This window comes from Rattus norvegicus, chromosome 14 (assembly GCF_036323735.1).
Source record: "Rattus norvegicus strain BN/NHsdMcwi chromosome 14, GRCr8, whole genome shotgun sequence".
NCBI lineage: Eukaryota > Metazoa > Chordata > Mammalia > Rodentia > Muridae > Rattus > Rattus norvegicus.
This window is the reverse complement of record NC_086032.1, coordinates 31,678,875-31,695,902: the sequence shown is the minus strand read 5'-3', so window position 1 is coordinate 31,695,902 and position 17,028 is coordinate 31,678,875. Positions and strand designations below refer to the sequence as shown.

The 17,028-nt window shown below is 45.9% G+C and overlaps 1 protein-coding gene and 1 long non-coding RNA gene across 6 annotated transcripts in view; one reads left to right on the top strand and one right to left on the bottom strand.

The window, feature by feature from the left end:
* The window catches only part of Cracd (capping protein inhibiting regulator of actin dynamics), a 236,064-nt gene that overhangs the window by 178,489 nt on the left and 40,547 nt on the right, over window positions 1-17,028 (top strand). The window contains exon 3 of one of the 2 annotated variants that reach the window (NM_001427853.1): window positions 11,916-12,087. The gene's annotated coding sequence lies outside the window, so the exon portion shown is untranslated. Of the gene's footprint in view, window positions 1-11,915; window positions 12,088-17,028 lie in introns of those variants that run through there. The other variant, XM_063272905.1, reaches the window with a different exon arrangement.
* The window catches only part of LOC120096736 (uncharacterized), a 45,667-nt gene that overhangs the window by 17,631 nt on the left and 11,008 nt on the right, over window positions 1-17,028 (bottom strand). For 2 of the 4 annotated variants that reach the window (XR_010057689.1, XR_010057691.1), the window contains exon 2: window positions 206-15,882. This is a non-coding gene — a long non-coding RNA (uncharacterized LOC120096736). The remainder of the gene's footprint in view (window positions 1-205; window positions 15,883-17,028) is intronic. The other 2 variants (XR_005493574.2, XR_010057690.1) reach the window with 2 other exon arrangements.

Sequence of the window (17,028 nt, the reverse complement as noted above, 5' to 3'; positions counted from 1 at the left end):
ACTGTAACTTCGCTGCTGTTGTGAGTCGTAATGTATCTGTGTTTTCCAGTGGTCTTAAGCGACCCCCTGTGAAAGGGTCATTCAACCCCCAAAGAAGTCACCACTCACAGGTTGAGAACCACTGGTCTAAAGGCTCCCTAATCCATTCTTGCTTTCATGTTGGGTAGCTAGAGAGAGGTCAACAATAAGTTTTAAAAAGTCCCACCTGGTGTCTGCAGGAACAAAAGCAGGGTTTCCGTTGAGCAGTTCTAGAATAGTCTCTTTCCATCTCTCTACTAATAACCAGATGCTGCATGAACACTTTGGATATTGGTCTAGACCAAGAGCCTCTGAAACACTGGGAGAGAGGAGTAGAGGATCCGTCCCGAGTCTCAGTCTTCCAGCATGAGGGCCCGAGTGGCCTGGTGGCTGGGTGTGGGGCTCAGAACAGAGAATCCTAGGCTCTCCTCCCTCCTGGCACCACCACATTCAGCTTCGTTTCCTGAGCATAGAATAAAAGTGGCTAGAAGCTTCATTGACTGTCTCAACTTCCAGACAGCATCATTTGAAAAGTGCGCTATATATATATATATGTATATATATACATATATACACACACACACACACACACACACACACACACACACCACACCACGAGGGTTAGGAGTACATCAGGGAGTACAGCGTACAGCAGTGTTTGCCCAGTGTGTGTGAGACTTTAGACTCCATCTCCAGCACGTTCACAAGCAAACACACAAACCACATCTCTTTTAACCCGGATGGGAATTTTATATTAATGGTAAAACAGGCACAGAAAGTGAACGCCATACTTTCTTAGCGTCACACTCCTGATCAGAGTTTACGAGTCGAGCCCCAGCCAAGCTAAGCATCTACTAGGATCCAAGTTTAATAAAGCTTTCTCCTTTCTGTAATTAAGAAATGGAAGCTTTGGGTCCTTAATTAAACGAGATGCTCAGAGTCAGAATCGAGCGTCAGCTCTGGGTTTGGTGGCACCAGACATCCCATTTAATCACTCTGGTGGCTCTCAGCCCATTTCTGCTCACAGCGCCTTCTCGTCTTCGCTTAGAAGCATGGCTGTTGCAACGGTTTCTGACCCTGGTGTCTTAATGAGCTCTGTGGTCATTTTTCTTAATGTTTTACAAATATGGTTTAATTTATCCTAGCAGGAAATAAGTCTCTATCTGAATGTGTGAGTGTGTGTGAGTGTGTGTGTGTGTGTGTGTGTAGCTGTGTACACACACATGTGAACTGAGAACCAAAGTATCATTAAGTAACTTCCCCCCTACTTTTTCTTCTACTTATTTTAAAGAGGATGTTGGTCTTAACCCATTAGATAGATGGCCAAGTCCCCTCAGTTCGCCTTAGTCTAAAAATCCACCCCTCTCCCCCGGGCTTCACATGCTCTCAGTTTACTCTAACACACACACACACACTTCCCACCACCACCACCATCAACAATAACAACAACAACCACAAGACCTCCTTTGGTCATCCTCACAGCCACCAATACTCAGGACTTTTGAGTGGAGAGAAAGCGCTCGTCAGCCGCTCGTGGGAATTCTCCCCCTATCCCCACAAAGCTCCAGTTATCTCTCAAGAAAGACCGGAATCTTGAGTACTTTGTGGGTTTGGGAAAGCAGCACAGTCACCTCCTAAGGTGTTGAAGGCTGGCTGGCTCTGAAATTCCTCCAGGGCGGTAGTGCTGACTCAGGGCATTGTACCGTTGCCACAGGAAATACACCTGGGCAGGAGCTAATCAACTCAGCCTTGAAAACGCTGGAAAACCGAGCTCTTGCAAGGGCAGCTCTGACTTGTCCTCTATATCAGTGGGCGGAGTCTGCTCTGCAAGATGGGAAACCGTAGGAGTCGGAGGCGAGCAGAAGCCAGGTTGAGTGCGTATTCCTGAATATGCAAGACAGTAAAAGAAAGCAGGAGATCAAAGGCAGGGGTTGCACAACTTGGACATCCTGAAGCAGAATTGGCAGCAACTAAAGCCACCTCTGTATCACCGGACCATAAACACGAGTATGTTTATGGCCCATCAGACTTTGCCCCTAAAGGCTAAACACAACCCTAAGTGGTTACTTCAAGCCCTGCCGTCTTACTGTGTGTTTGGAAGCAGGTATTTTAGTTTATTTTATCATTACAGCAACATGATACAAAAGCAGTATCAGAGAGAGGGGTCATTGTGTCTCAGTTGGAAGGTACAGTCCATCATTGTGGGAGTTGTTGGAGCAGCCATGGGAGGCAGCTGACCACACTGCAGCTCCAGGCAGGAAGCAGACAGAAGTGAGGACTGGTACTCAGTTCACTTTCTCCTTTTTTCCCCCTTTTTTCTTCACTGTAGGCCCCCAGCCTGTGTGTGCTGCTTCCCATATTCAGGATGGGTCTCCTTCTAGTACTTCTGGGAATACTCCCACAGGTGCACACAGACATGTGCTTCCCTAGTCAAATCTAAAGCCCGAAAAGTTGACGTTGAAGGTTAACCATCAGCAGGTCCACATCTTTGCCCAGATTTTGAAGTTAGCTATGGTCAGCCTCACTGCATCGGGTCCAAGTGTAGCAGCGGGATGACAGGGACAGACACTTGAGTTCTAAGACTGTGACTCTCTTCTTGAAAATCAGCAGTTTCCCTTCCTAGAGTAAGGTCCTGGATACCGACACAAAGGAGTAATATTAAATGACTCAGCCTCTCTGCCAGTTTGCAGATTCCGCTGTTGCCTCTCCCAGGTGCCAAAGGTCACGTATTTTGCTGAAAACGCACATGGTTACAAAAGCCAGCATAATCCAGTGACAAAGCAGGGGGAGAAAAGCATGTGAATATGATTGATATTGTATAAGGTGATGGTATGGGAGGCCGGACATAATCTGAGCTTACTTAACTTTCTAAAGAAAATGCTTCTAGAGGCTGGAGAGATGGCTCAGCACTGGCTGCTCTTCCAGAGGATCCCAGCACCCACATGGCAGCTCAGAACAACCTCACTGAACATCTGCAGAACATTGGCAGGAGAAACTAAAGTCCTCAGAAACTGCAAAGTAGGCTTGCCCTAGATCCCAAGACGCAGCAGGCTCTTTTCCTGTGTCTCTTCAACTTGAAATAAAGATTCCTTCTTGTTGCTAAGAAAAGGTAAACAAAATGTAGTTCCTGCTTTACTCTCAGACTCAGTAAAGAGAAAAACAGAAACAAAACAGAAAGCACAGAACGAACCCCCCAATCTCCAGTCAGACGTAGGTAACAAAATTGGGGTGCATGACATCCAAAAGAGAACTTCCGTTTGCTGTGGTCCTTGGGAATTCTTGTAGTCGTTCCTGGGGGAAGGGGCTTGGGCAGTGGGAAGAAGAGAAAAATAGGAAATATAAGAATTTTGGAGGAACACAGCCAGCATAGATGACATTTCAAAAGTGCTTCCTAACAGAACCCGGGCAGCCTGGAGTTTTTCTCCTTTTCCTCACACAGACCAGTGGCCACGAGTCTACGAGGTTTCTTGGGTAGAAATTGAGATCATCAATCTCTTGGATCTCAGGCTTGGGGCTGTCTTATCCCACCAGTTTCTGATGCACAGATCACTTGGAAAATGTCTGCAGAATAGGTAGATACTCTCTGAATCCTCGGTGCAGGTCAGTCGAAGAGCAAAAACCTTTCACCAAAAAAGCCGTTAGTTACCGTTGCTACCGTCTGACGCAGACCTTTGTTTCTGGTCTTTAGAACTGGCTCCACTAGAAGTCTCGCTCGGTTTCAAAAAGATAAACGCCTCCGCTAGGAACCTTGAACACAGAATCCCTCTATTCAAGTTGAGGCTGTGTCTTCCAGCCACACTGGGCTTCTGGTGCCTCTCAGTCAACAGGCAGAGAAGAGGTTACTATAGTGATTTCTAGGGGAGCAGGGGGGAAGCTGGGCTGCCTGTAAATGGTGGGATAAGAAGAGTTCTTCCAAAATGGAGGGCGCTCCTTCAGGACAACCTCTTCTGTACGCCTAGTATTGTAATGAAAGGCAACACGAAACCAAGGCCACCCAGTTTAAGATGACCAGTGGTTTGTGAGGAATGCAGGAGTGGATCTTCCCAGCCTGCAGAGCACCACAACCGACTGAGGCCCCAGCCAAAGGCAGAGGGAGTGTTAGCTCTAGTATGTGTGAGCATACACCCGGGGGCTGGGAGGAGGTGTTTTAGGTTTTCCATTGCTGGGAAGAGACACCATGACTACAGCAACTCTCAGAAAGAAAAACATTTAACTGGGGCTGGCTGACAGGGTCAGAGGTTTAGTCCATTATCATCATGGTGGGACGTGTGGTAGTGTCCAGGCAGACATGGTGCCGGAGAAGGAGCCAAGAGTTCTACATCTAGATCTGCAGGCAGGCAGCAGGGAGAGAGAGGAGAGAGAGGAGAGAGAGAGAGAGAGGAGAGAGAGAGAGAGAGAGAGAGAGAGAGAGAGAGAGAGAGAGAGAGAGAGAGAGATTGGGTCTGGCTTGAGCATTCTAAACCTCAAAGTCCACCCCAGTGACACACTTCCTCCTAATAGCACCACTCCATAATGACCAAGCATTTAACTCTGAGTCTGTGGGGGCCATTCCTCTACAAACCACCACAGGCAACGTGCTTGTGTGTGTGCATGTAGGTGACGGGCCAGATGCCTACTTCACATGTTATTACTAAGGAGCCTTCCATCTTGCTTTTGAGACAGGGTCTGTCACCTGCACCTGGGCCTTGTTAACTAGGCTACAGCGGTTGGCCATTAGCTTCAGGAATCCTCCTGCCTCCACCTACACAGCTCTGGGATTACAAGCTTGCGTCACTGTTGCTCGGTTAGGGTTAAGAGCTGGGCGTTGAACTTGGATCACCACAGCACTTCAGCACCTGCGCTCCCTCCCCAGCCCCTGCCTTCCGTTTTGCAGTACTGTAAATTCAGGGCCTTGTGAGCTGCAGCCCTTTAATAGAAGTCTGTCAGTAGGGTGGGTGCACACATGTGGAGGTCAGAGGACACCTTACAGGAGTCAGTTCTCTCCTTCCACCATGTGGGTCCCGGAGATCGACCTCAGGACTTGATGACAGGCACCTTTACCCAGTGAGCCGTCTTACTGACCCATTCCTAGCCGCCTTTTAGCTTTTGACTGGAAGACAAGATCTAGCTACATTTCTCGGGGCTGGCCTTAAATTTGTGATACTTTTGCTTCAGCTTTCTGAATAGCTGGTATTTCAGGTGTACACCAGCTACCCCATCTTCTCATCCTTTTATGACCTAACATAAGAGATGATGATAATGATGGTGATGATGGTGGTGGTGGTGGTGGTGGTGGTGAAGTGGAAGCTGGAATTGAAGTTACAGGGTATTAAAGGAGACATTAGAACACTCAAGGGCATGGCATGTCTGGGGTGGGGGTGGGATAAAATGGTCTCAGATGTGTGTCGGCTATCATACATCAGCATACATACTGCCTCTATTTTGAGATTCAGCTGTATTTTAGGATGGGAATATGGATGCCAAATTGGAAGGAGGTGGAGCCTGATGATCACTTTGTTGTGTCAACTTGGCCAATCTATAATCCCCGGTGACTTGATACTGTTTCACTGAGCTGTGGGCAGCGGCTTCAGCCCATGCCTGTGAATTGCATCCTCCCGGATGATTTCAGACCTTCTTAGTCAAAGGTCTTTTCTTTTCACACATCATATCCAGACATTTGCCTACTGGTTTTATTCTTTGATTGAAGCCCGTCCTTTCAGATTCTGTCTTATCCATCAATTTGACCCGCTGGACCAGAACAGATCCTACAATTGTTTTGTGTGCATGGCATTCTCATGTTCTGGCCTTGTATACCATGGGATTCATGTGGTCTGCCATAGTGTATCATGACATTTTTGTGCCCTGCCCTTGTGACCCAGGACATCCGTGTGTCCCGCCCTTGTGTACCGTGAAATTCATGTGTCCTGTGCACTGTGCCATTCATGTGGTCTGCCCTTGTATATCACGGCATTTCGTGTGTCCCGCCCCTCAGTAGAGGTGGCAGTGAGCTTCTCCACAGTTAGTCTCAGTTCACAGTGGATCCCACACTGGCTCACGCCTTCTGAAACTCCCAACAGCAGAAACTGGCAGTGAGAGAAGCCAGGGCCCACGCACCTAACATGATGTGGGAGAGAGGTATCCAAACACCGAGACTTCACGTTAGAAATTGTTGCTGCCTCCGTTGCTTTTTCTAAATATTTGATTCCCTTGTGAATATTGAAGCACATGTTAAAGGGCACTCTGACAAACCAACAGAAAGTACTAGAAATATTAAAATCCTGGATTTGAGGAATAAGCAAAACAAAAAAACTGAAACAGTTGCTATTGTGGTCAAGGAGGTCTGTGCTTAGACCTGGGTAAGCACAAGGCATTTCACAAGATGATGTTAAACATAGAGTTGTTCTAAATTGATACATGTTACTAAAACAAACTCATTGTAGTAAGCAAAAGTCTGTCACTCAATCCCAGCGCTTAGGAGCTTGAGGCAGGTTACTGTGTGAGACCCTGACTTGAAAAACCACACAACACACACACACACACACACACACACACACACACACACACAATTAATCAAGGTCAACGACAACTTCCTAGTTCTCTGAAAGTGAAATTTGGTGTTTTCCCAAAATATTGTGTGAATTTTAAAATACTATCCCAGGCTTGGTGCTAAGAGTTAAGGCGTAAACACTAACCCTAATTTTAATAGGAGCCTAATTTTAAAATGTAGCACAATTGTACAGATACAAATAAGTGATTAAGAAATACTGAGATACCTTAACAAAGCCAGGTATGGTGGCACAAACCCAGCACTTGAGAGGCAGAGACAGGCAGATCTTTGTGAGTTCAAGGCCAGCCCGATCTACAAAACTAATGAGTTTCAGGACAGCCAGGGATTTATAGTGAGGCCCTCTAGAGTGACATACATACATACATACATACATACATACATACATACATACACACACACACATACATACATTCGAATGGTATACATGTATGAATATGTATATACATGCATATATATTAAATCCGACACTGATGAAGTACTGACACGATGACGTATTTGCTTGAGGACATTTGCCTGAAACCTCCAGCTTTGGGAAGCCTGCAGTAACATAGTAGAAGGGTTGGCTGAAATTGGATGGGAACCTGCACAATTCGTCTGTCTCTTCCCACAAAGGCCTGTAGTACTAGATGTTTGGGGATCATCTGTGCACACTTCTTCTTAGCTCGGCACGCCTCGTTCAGCCAGGTGCACTTTTCTGCGCTCACCTAGTATGCCTTATGGGTGAGATAGCATCCGTCAATCAAGGTGGAGCAAACTTACATTTTTCAAAGCAGGTGAGATTGCTGGACCGATGAAGAGCATAGAGCGACCCTCTCCGTTATCTGGGCTGCCAGTGTCCCAGAGGCCCTTGTAAGGCTGGCGCGGGTGCATGAATGTTGATGACTTCCAAAAGCATCGTTGTTGTTTAGCCAATGCTGTCCCGATCCTCACAAGCATCTAAACATACCTCTCTGTGCCCGGCAAAGAACAGATGATCTGGACCACCCTAGAGCCTCAGGCAGTATGTCGGATGCTGCGGGTGCAGAGAGAATCGAGGGCACTCTCTGTTATCTCTGGCCTCTCATTGGCTCTGGGGACCCCTGCCATGTTCCAAAGGGGTCCCCATACTGTCTTTTCAACATGGTAGCAAATGCCTTCTTCCTACTCTGCTTCCCCTGGAAAATGAGAAGATGCTTCTCTTTCCTCTTGTGACTTGACAAGCAGCTGGATTATCAGCCTGCCACTCCCCGGGGGCACAGTATGTGTCCCTGTTTTCCCATCTCATGGTCCTGTGATGTGGAGCCCAGGTGACATGCTGCCAGCCCCTTAGTCGTGACTAAAATATCCCAGGACTGTGGGGTCTGGTATAAATGTGGTGTCCATGGAGTCCCTGTGTGCTACAGGACGTGTTCTGTGATCTTTTTAAACGTGGGAGCTGCTTCTCAAAAGAGTGTGCAGATGGCCCCAGGGTAAGAAAATTCCTTCAATTGGTAGAATCTTGGGATCCAGACCATTGCTGTATACCTTATCTTCACGTATCTGCTTAAATGACAGTGTTTGCAGAAGTTTGCATAAAATATTAAGTTTATTTAACTAGTGAAGTCCCAAATGTTTCGGTTAACGCTCATGTTTACAGAGGAGTATGCCCTGGAGTTTAGAGGAAAGAAGGCACTGTGTGTGTGTGTGTGTGTGTGTGTGTGTGTGTGTGTGTGTGTGTTACAAGAGTACTTAGAGAAACTAAAAGACATAATGAAGTCTACATGTAGCTCAGTGGTAAAGTATTTGCCTAACATGCAAATGGTCAGGAGGGGTATAGGAGGCAGTAGAAAGTGGGGGAGGAAGATTGATGAAGACTATCAAATTGAGTTCAGAGAAGCCCACAGTTAGCAGTGCCTATAATCCTAACACTTGGGAGGCACAGGCAGGATTGTAACCAGGCTTGAGGCCAACCTGGGTTACACAGTAAATCTCCTAGAAAAATTGGAGGAGCCCGAGGAGGAGGGGCTTGAAGAGGAGCATGAGGGGAGGGGCATGGAGATGTGGCAGGAGAGGAGGGGCTTGAAGAGGAGGAGGAGCATGAGGAAGAAAAAGTCACATTTCTTTAACCCAACCAGACTTCAAGATGAGCCTCCAAATAAGAGCTGCGTGTTCTCTGCTCTGTGGAGAGCGGTGGTAATAGCACATTAGGGACTCAGCAAGCTGCTTCGCGAAGATGTGCACTTCGTCTTTATTTTACCTGGAATCTCCAATGTTATGACCTTAGGAACCCGGAGTCAACTTCTGAGAACCTCAGATCAACAAGTTTATGGCGATGCTTAAACTGAATGCTACCACCCGTTTCTGAGTTGGTGGCACACCCTGGAACGCAGAAAGTTAGGTGCTTTAATAATTCTAAGATTAGAAACAAACACATGGGGTTACAGCTCCAAAAAAAAAAAAAAAAGAAGAAATGTAGAAACAAACACATAAGAATTTTATCCATTTGAAAAAATGGGAAAGGAATCCTATTTGTTTGACCTTGCAGGTGATTTTTAATTTTTTAGGATTATCTAGATAAACTAGTGTTTATGATACGTAAGCCTCTGATGGTATATGATGATGCCCATGAAACTGTGGATAATGGGTGCTTCTTTAAATAGGAAAAAAGCCCTTAGGTTATGATTAGACAACAAAAATAAATTTTAATAATAAACAAGTTAATTAATAAAATTTAATTCAGTGCTTTGAGAGTGAAAATCACTGTGATCTTAAAGCAGCACATATGCATCTTATAGGGTCTTCCAGGTGAAAAACCGATGGAATATTAAGAAACTGTGGCACCCGGCTGCTCACCCATGAGTTCAGTCTTAAGCAAAGAGCATGAGTGTCTGGAGGGTGGGAGGTAGATGCTGGTAAAGGACAGGACTAGGATTTGAACCAAACACTCCTGTCTTTGGGGCCCAGACATTTAATCACTAGCTGTGCCTGTAGCCAGTGAATACACCAAGTTACTAGTAATTACCATTCTCTTCCCTCTACCCAAGATGGGTGAAGTCTGTGTGGTAAAGTTCTCAGATGTCATGAAGGACGTCTGTGCTTGTTGCTCTGCTCTGTGCGGCAGGGCGCTCACGGTCGCTTTGAGGGGTTGACGTGGGTGTAGGCGTGCTGGGTTTTGCCACAGTCGTGAAACTGCCCAACTGATTGGTGCCCCATCTTTGCCTCAAAAAACATTAGCAATAGCATTGCTATTTGTCAGGCCCCTAAGCCAACGGAGTCTATGGAGCGGACTTCCAGTGTTCCTCGAAGTGCTAGGGGTTTTTTGTTTTGTTTTGTTTTTTTAATCTTTATTAACTTGGGTATTTTTTTTATTAACTTGAGTATTTCTTATTTACATTTCGAATGTTATTCCCTTTCCCGGTTTCCAGGCCAACATCCCCCTAACCCCTCCCTCTCCCCTTCTTTATGGGTGTTCCCCTCCTCATCCTCCCCCCATTGCCGTCCTGCCCCCAACAATCACGTTCACTGGGGGTTCAGTCTTAGTGCTAGGTTTATTTAATGCGTGTTTATAAACCCATGTCCAGGTTTACAGGGACAGTCCCTAAGGCAGGGAATTGCAACTGTTATAACTAGCTTTTTGGGGGGATAGGAGGTTTTATATTTGAGAATATAAATTGGGGGGAGTCAAATAAGGATTTATAACTCTTGCTATGATCTAAAGAGTTTATACTCTACACCCATAAAGTCTCACCGTCACCGTCATAACTAACCATGAGTCAAACAAGGACAACAGCAAAAGACGCACTCACGTGGTTGGTCCACGAGGCCCCTTGCACCCTACGCGAAGAACTCTAGGCAACCAAGGAGCACTGAGAGGGAGAAACGGCCTTCCCCAGGGAGGAGATATCCAACAGCAAACGATTCCCCTGAAAACACACATACAGGTAAACATGCGGACTAAGCAGGCTATACTTACGTATATATCCATTTCTATATGTTACATGTGTAATAAGAATTAATAAAAGTGAGGCTCCGTTTGAAAGGGAGCAAGGAGTGGGGGGGCTTGTAGGGAAGAGGGACGAGTAGGGGAACATGATACAATTACATTTTAATCTCAAAAATAAAAGAAATAACTTTTAAAAAGGATTCATATCTATTAAGGTCACTTCGTGTTTTACTGTCTCAACGTAGGATGAACCTTCTTTTCGAAAGAAGGCTAACGAATTTAGTAGTCGAATAAGCGTAAGATGAACTTCTAAACTTATAAAGATATTTCGGATCAGAAGTACAGCGTAAATTTGGGAAATGACATCATTTACTTGGGGCTGGCTCACAGTTTCAGAGGTTCAGTCCTTATCATCGTGGTGGGCAGCAGGCAGGCAGATGTGGTGGCTGGAGAAGGAGCCCAGACTTGTACATCTCGATCTGCAGGCAGCCAGGAGGAGGCTGTGCTCTGCACTGGGCAGAGCTTGAGCACTAGAAGACCTCAAAGCCAACCTACACGGTGACACGATTCCTCCAAGGCCACATTTATTCCAACAAGGCCACCTCCTGATGGTGCCACTTCCCATGGGCAAAGTCCACTACAGGGACATTAATAACATTCAGTAACATCACAGAGTCAACAGAGGGACCGATCTTTAGTGAGGGTGAAGCAGTTTTAAAGACGGCTTCTCAGGGAAAGATGATAGATGGTTACTTCCCTGGTTTACACTCTGTTCCATAGTAGAGCTGCGGTGAAGCGAAGGGATTTGTATCCAAAGGAGCAGAGTGGAAGGTGCTACCAACAATACCTTCAGCAAAGTTTGTAGCAAGCCCTGGTCCCAAGTCATAAAACACACTGGCTCAAAGCAACTACTTGGGCTCTCTTCCCTGGAAAACTTTAAAGGAGATTTGGGGACTAATCGAGGGCTATCTGGCCGTGGGTGGCAATGAGGCAAAGTTTGTGCCAAGAGTTAACCATTATCCTCCATATGTGACAAGGTTTATGTCACAGAATGATTGGAGGTTTGTGTCGTATACTTCTGAAAGGCCCTGTATGGCTCGAATGCCTTTTCACAGCTTCTCCCAGATGACCCTGACTATCAGTTTTGTCAGAGGGAGGAGACATCACCCTCATGTGGCACGTGTGTGTGTGGGGGCTGCCCTCCTGGCCTTGGGAGTCGGAACCTCCTCTTGATCTTCGAGAAGCCTGATGGTCAGAAGGTGCATCATGCCTGTGGCTTGTGCCCTGCCTCACTGTGCACCTTGAGGCCAGGGCGGCCCTGCCATTCTCAGCAGCAGGCTCTCCGGCTGCCCTTTGCCCCGGCTCTCTCGGCCAGAAGTGGTAATTTGTTCCTAGTCAGAGGCACGGCCCTATCAAACTACAGCTGTATGTTTATCTTGTAATTCACAGACAAGAAGAGGGGAGGCAAATTCCAGCCTTTTAAGAAGTTGTTTGGCAAAAAGAAAAAGAAAGGCACTCTGTTGTCTCAGGAGGAATCGGCTGGGAGACAGAGTCACTCTCCCCAGAGTGCCAGCAATGGGACCTTCTCTTCAGACGAGGAATCCCTGGAGAATGATCTGAGGTAATAGCTCACCCTTTCCTTGCATGTCTCTGGCAGAGGCCCAGAGTAAGGAAAGAAACACCCGGAGGGTCGGGTTTTGGGTTTGGAGGGCAGGGGCAGCATCACAGAGGTGTCCCACCTGGGCATGAGGGTGGCACCTGGTGTGCCGGGTGGGGAAGTCACCTTGGGGATTGAGCCTGTGTTTTGTTTGCCCTCACTGGTGGCGGCGGAGGGCAGTGCTTTACTGGCTGGGATCCACAGGGTTCCTTTGATTGAATACCCAAGTTCCCATGGTCCATTACTTGGCAAAGAAAAGATACCATAGTCTAGAGCTTACACCCGACACAAGAATACAGATTTCTCGGGCTCAGCAAAGCCACCCGTCACACCCCAGGAAGCTTCTAGCTGCTTTGGGAATGTGTTCTCTGTGGCAGGCATTTTAACTTTTACTTCTCCTCTCCATCTGTCCTCCCACCTCCATCCTTTTCCTTTTTGCTCCCCTCCTCTGTCTTTCTGTCTCTCTCTCCCCCACTCCTCTGTCTTTTAACTGCCTGCTTCTCCCTTTCTCTCTGCCTCTATTTCATTCTCTGTCTCTGTCTCTTTCCCTCTTCCTGTCTTTCTCTGTGTCTATCTCTCCATGTCTTATTCTGTCTCTCTCTGTCTCTCTCAGTCTCTGTCTCTATCCATCTCTCCCTCCCTTCTTCCCCTCCCCACTTATTTCTCCCTTCCTAGGGCACAGGCCCTAGAAATCTGATCAATAATCTTTAAACTAAGGGAATGGAGGGTTAGGGGTGTGGCCTTTGTCAGCTGAGCGCTGGCAGTGCCCTTGGAAAGCATCCCAACCATGGGAATGATGTCTTCAGCCCTGCTGTGCTCGATAGCCTCTCTCCCAGACTCAACAAAGAACACCTTTGGAGACCTTCGCTACACTTGTTTCTTACTGCGCTGGCCCGTGAATTTGGGGACCAGGGTTTTATTCAGCCTCCTATTGAACGCTGGTGCCTGACACACGCCAAAGATAAAAATGTTTTTTAGAGTGTGTGACGATAAGAAAACAGTAGATAACCATTTGTGTTGCAGAACCCCCACCCAGGCGGCACACGCTAGCTGAGCCGCACGGCGTCCACAGCAGCGGTCATGTACGGCCACCATTAACTCCGCCTCGACAGGCCTACGTTTGTTTTCCACTGGTTTTATCACATAAGAAAATGGTCAATTTTGATTGTTCTTCTTTGGAATAATAAAACTCTGAGGAAGGAAAGGCCTTAGAAGGAAGGAAAGCGTAGCAGACAGTTAGGTGACTGTCTGCTGCAGTGTGGGCATGGCCATGAAGTTGATGTGGTCCAGTCATGTCACTTCAGTCTCTCGTGTTGCAAAACATAATTGTGGATCTTTTTTACCTCATAGCAGAATGAAGGATAAAACTACTGATATGGATCCAAGACTTAATCTGTGGGGAAAGACATCAGTCTAAAGAGTCCACCTTTGGACAGCTAGCCCTCTGAAAGCACACTTCCGTTCTGTAATAGGTCGTAGGTTTGCCCAGTCCCTGTGTCCTGTTAAATTGATTTGGACACTTACACGTGCCCCGCCTCCCATTTAACTTCTGCATTCCATTTACTTCTTGAGGGTTTTCCTTAAAGCTTTAAGGAATCTTGGGAAACTCCACATCGGATTAAGCTACTTCATTACCATATAGGTAACATCACCTGCTCTTATTACTGACTTTTGTTCAGGAAACTGCACATACGGTATGGGCGCATATTTTAATTACATATTTATATAAATAAAAATACTTGTCACTTAAGTAAAGAAGCTAAAAGGGTGTTTGGACTGTGGATTTTTGTGTCCGTCTTTTAAATTAAAAGAGTAATACAAGAAAACAAAAGTAACTTTGAGATGAGACTTAAGTACAGCTGTTGTGTGTGCCTGTCGTACCAGGAGAGGAAGGACCGTTAGGTCAGAGAGCGACCTGGTCTGACAGCGAGGTCCAGGCCAGCCCAACCTACCCGACAACTGTCTCTACACAACAAGAGGCAGATCCCTTCCTTCCAGGGTATAGGACATGAATACCTTCTGCTATAACTGAAAATCCGCTCTATTGCCCTAGTTACAAATGGAAAAAAAATCGAAAACTATGCCTTCCTAAAATTGTTTCCAGTTTACTGCTCAGTTGACAGACATGCATGCTGTGGAAAGATTAAGAAAGGAGTCTGAAGGTTTCTTTTCTTTCCATCTCCAAAATAGAAAGTGTTCACTGACACGCAAAACTTCCAAGTTCTGTGGACATGGATACGGACATAGTTAAGGTGGTGGGTTCCTTCCAGTGTTGTGGGAGAGTTTCCTGAATATTAGGGTTACTCTAAAAACCTGGGAGGCTGAGTCTATGTCCAGGGGGTTGGGACCCAGGAAGGTGGGATTTAGTCATTAAAGCTGCTGGAATCTAACAGGATGGACTCCAAGCATCTATAGTTCTAGAAACGTCTCTGTGGCCAAGAACAGCTCCTCACTGATCTGCTCCCTTTGCCTGACATTGGCCATCCCTTGGGGCTTTCAAACCATTCTGCTCCTCCTGTAACTAAGGAGACTGTGGGAAATGAAGCCTAAACCATGATAGCTTTAAACAATTTAATTAGCCTTTCCTCTGCTCATTAAATACAATTAACAGCACATTTCCAAAAGTATGTTAAATAAACCTTACAAGTCAGCATTTGATAGGCCGAGGTGGGAGGTGCTGCTGTGAGTTTAAGGCTACCCTAAGCAACAGTGTGAGGACCAGTCAGGGTTACGTAGTAACACCCTGTCTCAGAAACAACAACAAAGTAGAAGGAATAAATGTTACATGTAAAAAGAGGGAAAGAGCCAACTTGGTAAATATATGCATGCATGTGTGTGCATGTGTGTGTGTGATTTTTTTTTAAGATTTACTTATTTATTTTATGTATATGAGTACACTGTAACTGTCTTCAGACACACTAGAAGAGGGCATAGATCCCATTACAGATGGTTGTGAGCCACCATGTGGTTGCTGGGAATTGAACTCAGGACCTCTGGATGAGCAGTCGGAGCTCTTAACTGCTAAGTTACCTCTCCAACCCTGTGTGTGTGATTATTAATCATATATGATATAACATCTATTAGTAATTTTACTTAAGTCTTTACAGGGCTTTTACTATGCTATGCACTTCGTCAGTCTCTACGAAGAGGGATATCCTATGTAGCAGGATTCCTTTGATCACACACCCCTTTTTCATAAAGAGGATCTGATGGCATTTATTGAAGTGGCCACACATTCTTAGCATTGATGTGTTTTTGCATCAATGAGCTCATGTAATATCACAACTCTCTAAGATTCTTAGTATCCAAGTCTGAAGGTGAGAAAGCTGAGGCTAGAGTGGCTAGCCCAGGGTCACAGAAGTAATAAATCCCTAAGCAACTGCAAGCAGCAGTAAACCGTGTGTCCGAAATGTCCACTGTTCTGCCTCCCAGAGAGGCTACAGTGTCACTAGGGCCATGGTGTCTTGTGCTCTTGGGTTCTGGGCTCCGATGCCTGCCGGTTTCCTGCTGTTGAAGGAGACTCTGATGCTTCCTTCTTCTTGCTCCGCTTCCAGTCCACCCTGGACACTTGATGTCTGCGTTAGCACCACCCAACCGAAGCATTTACAAGTGCCCGCTATAAGCTAATAGGTCTCCAGACACAGTGAGCTCCCATCCAGATCCGAATGATCAAGAAAGAGTTCAGGGATGAGGAGGAGGCCTTGAGGTGTCTTCTAACAATGAGCAGGATTTGGCATAGCTGAGGGGCAGGACATGATCCTGTCAAGGTAATGGCATAGGCAGAAACTTTAATGCCAGAACAGATGTGGCAAGCTAGGTATAGTGGTGCACACCGAAAACCCCAGAGTCCAGGGGATTTGGGAAAGAGGATTGTGAATTCAAGGGTAACTCGGGCTACCTAGTCAGGTTCTATCAAAGAGTGGAGGGAGGCAAGGAGAAGTAGAAGAGGGGGTAATCTTACATCTCTTTCTGTAGGCGTGTGCTAACTTTACACCTAAACAGGGAAAGTTGTCACAAGCAAGAAAAAAAAAAAAACAGACAAATATCCTCATAATTTAGACACACATATCTTGCTTGCTTGAAAGATTAAAGTAGGCCAGCCTGGGCTATAAAATACATATATATTACACACACACATACACACACACACACACACACACACACACACACACACATATATATATATATATACATATATATATGTGTATGTATATATATCCTAAGGATAAGGAGTTAAGCCATGTTACAGGAAACTAAGTTAGAGCTTTTGTGTCTCCATTGAGTTCAAGGAATGCAAAATCCTCCACAGATTGAAGAAAAACACTTGCAAGTGGTATTTCTGGTAAGAGCCTTGTATTGGGGGGGCAGGTAAAGAACTTTTACAATTCTATAATAAAAGGTCAAAGCCTTTTTTTAAAAAAAATAGGCAAAGGATTTGGGTAGATATGTCTTAGAAAGAAACAGAAAGGGAGAGGGGTTGAGGAGAGACCTGTTAAAATAAGCCATGCTTGTTCAACAGGGAAACATGTCACATACATGAGCTACAGCCCAAAAGATAGATTTTTTTTTAAAGCATTGGTCAGAACCTTCATCCCTTGGTGGGGAAATGTTCATTGGTGAAATGGTTTAGGTCAGGGGCTGGAGAGGTGACTGGGTGGTTAAAAGCACGTACTGTTCTTCCAGCACCCACACTGGGTGGCTTACAACCACCTTTAACTCCAGCTCTGGGGAAACCGGGAACTTCAGGTCTCCAAGGACACTTTGTGCTCAAGTGCTTTACATGTCCACATAGACAAGCATACATGCAACTAAAGGGAATTGGCAATCTTCTTAAAGAAAACTTCATGGTAAGATTGAGGCAATGAAACTGAGTAGCAAAGAGGTGCCGGTAGCGATTTGACTCTA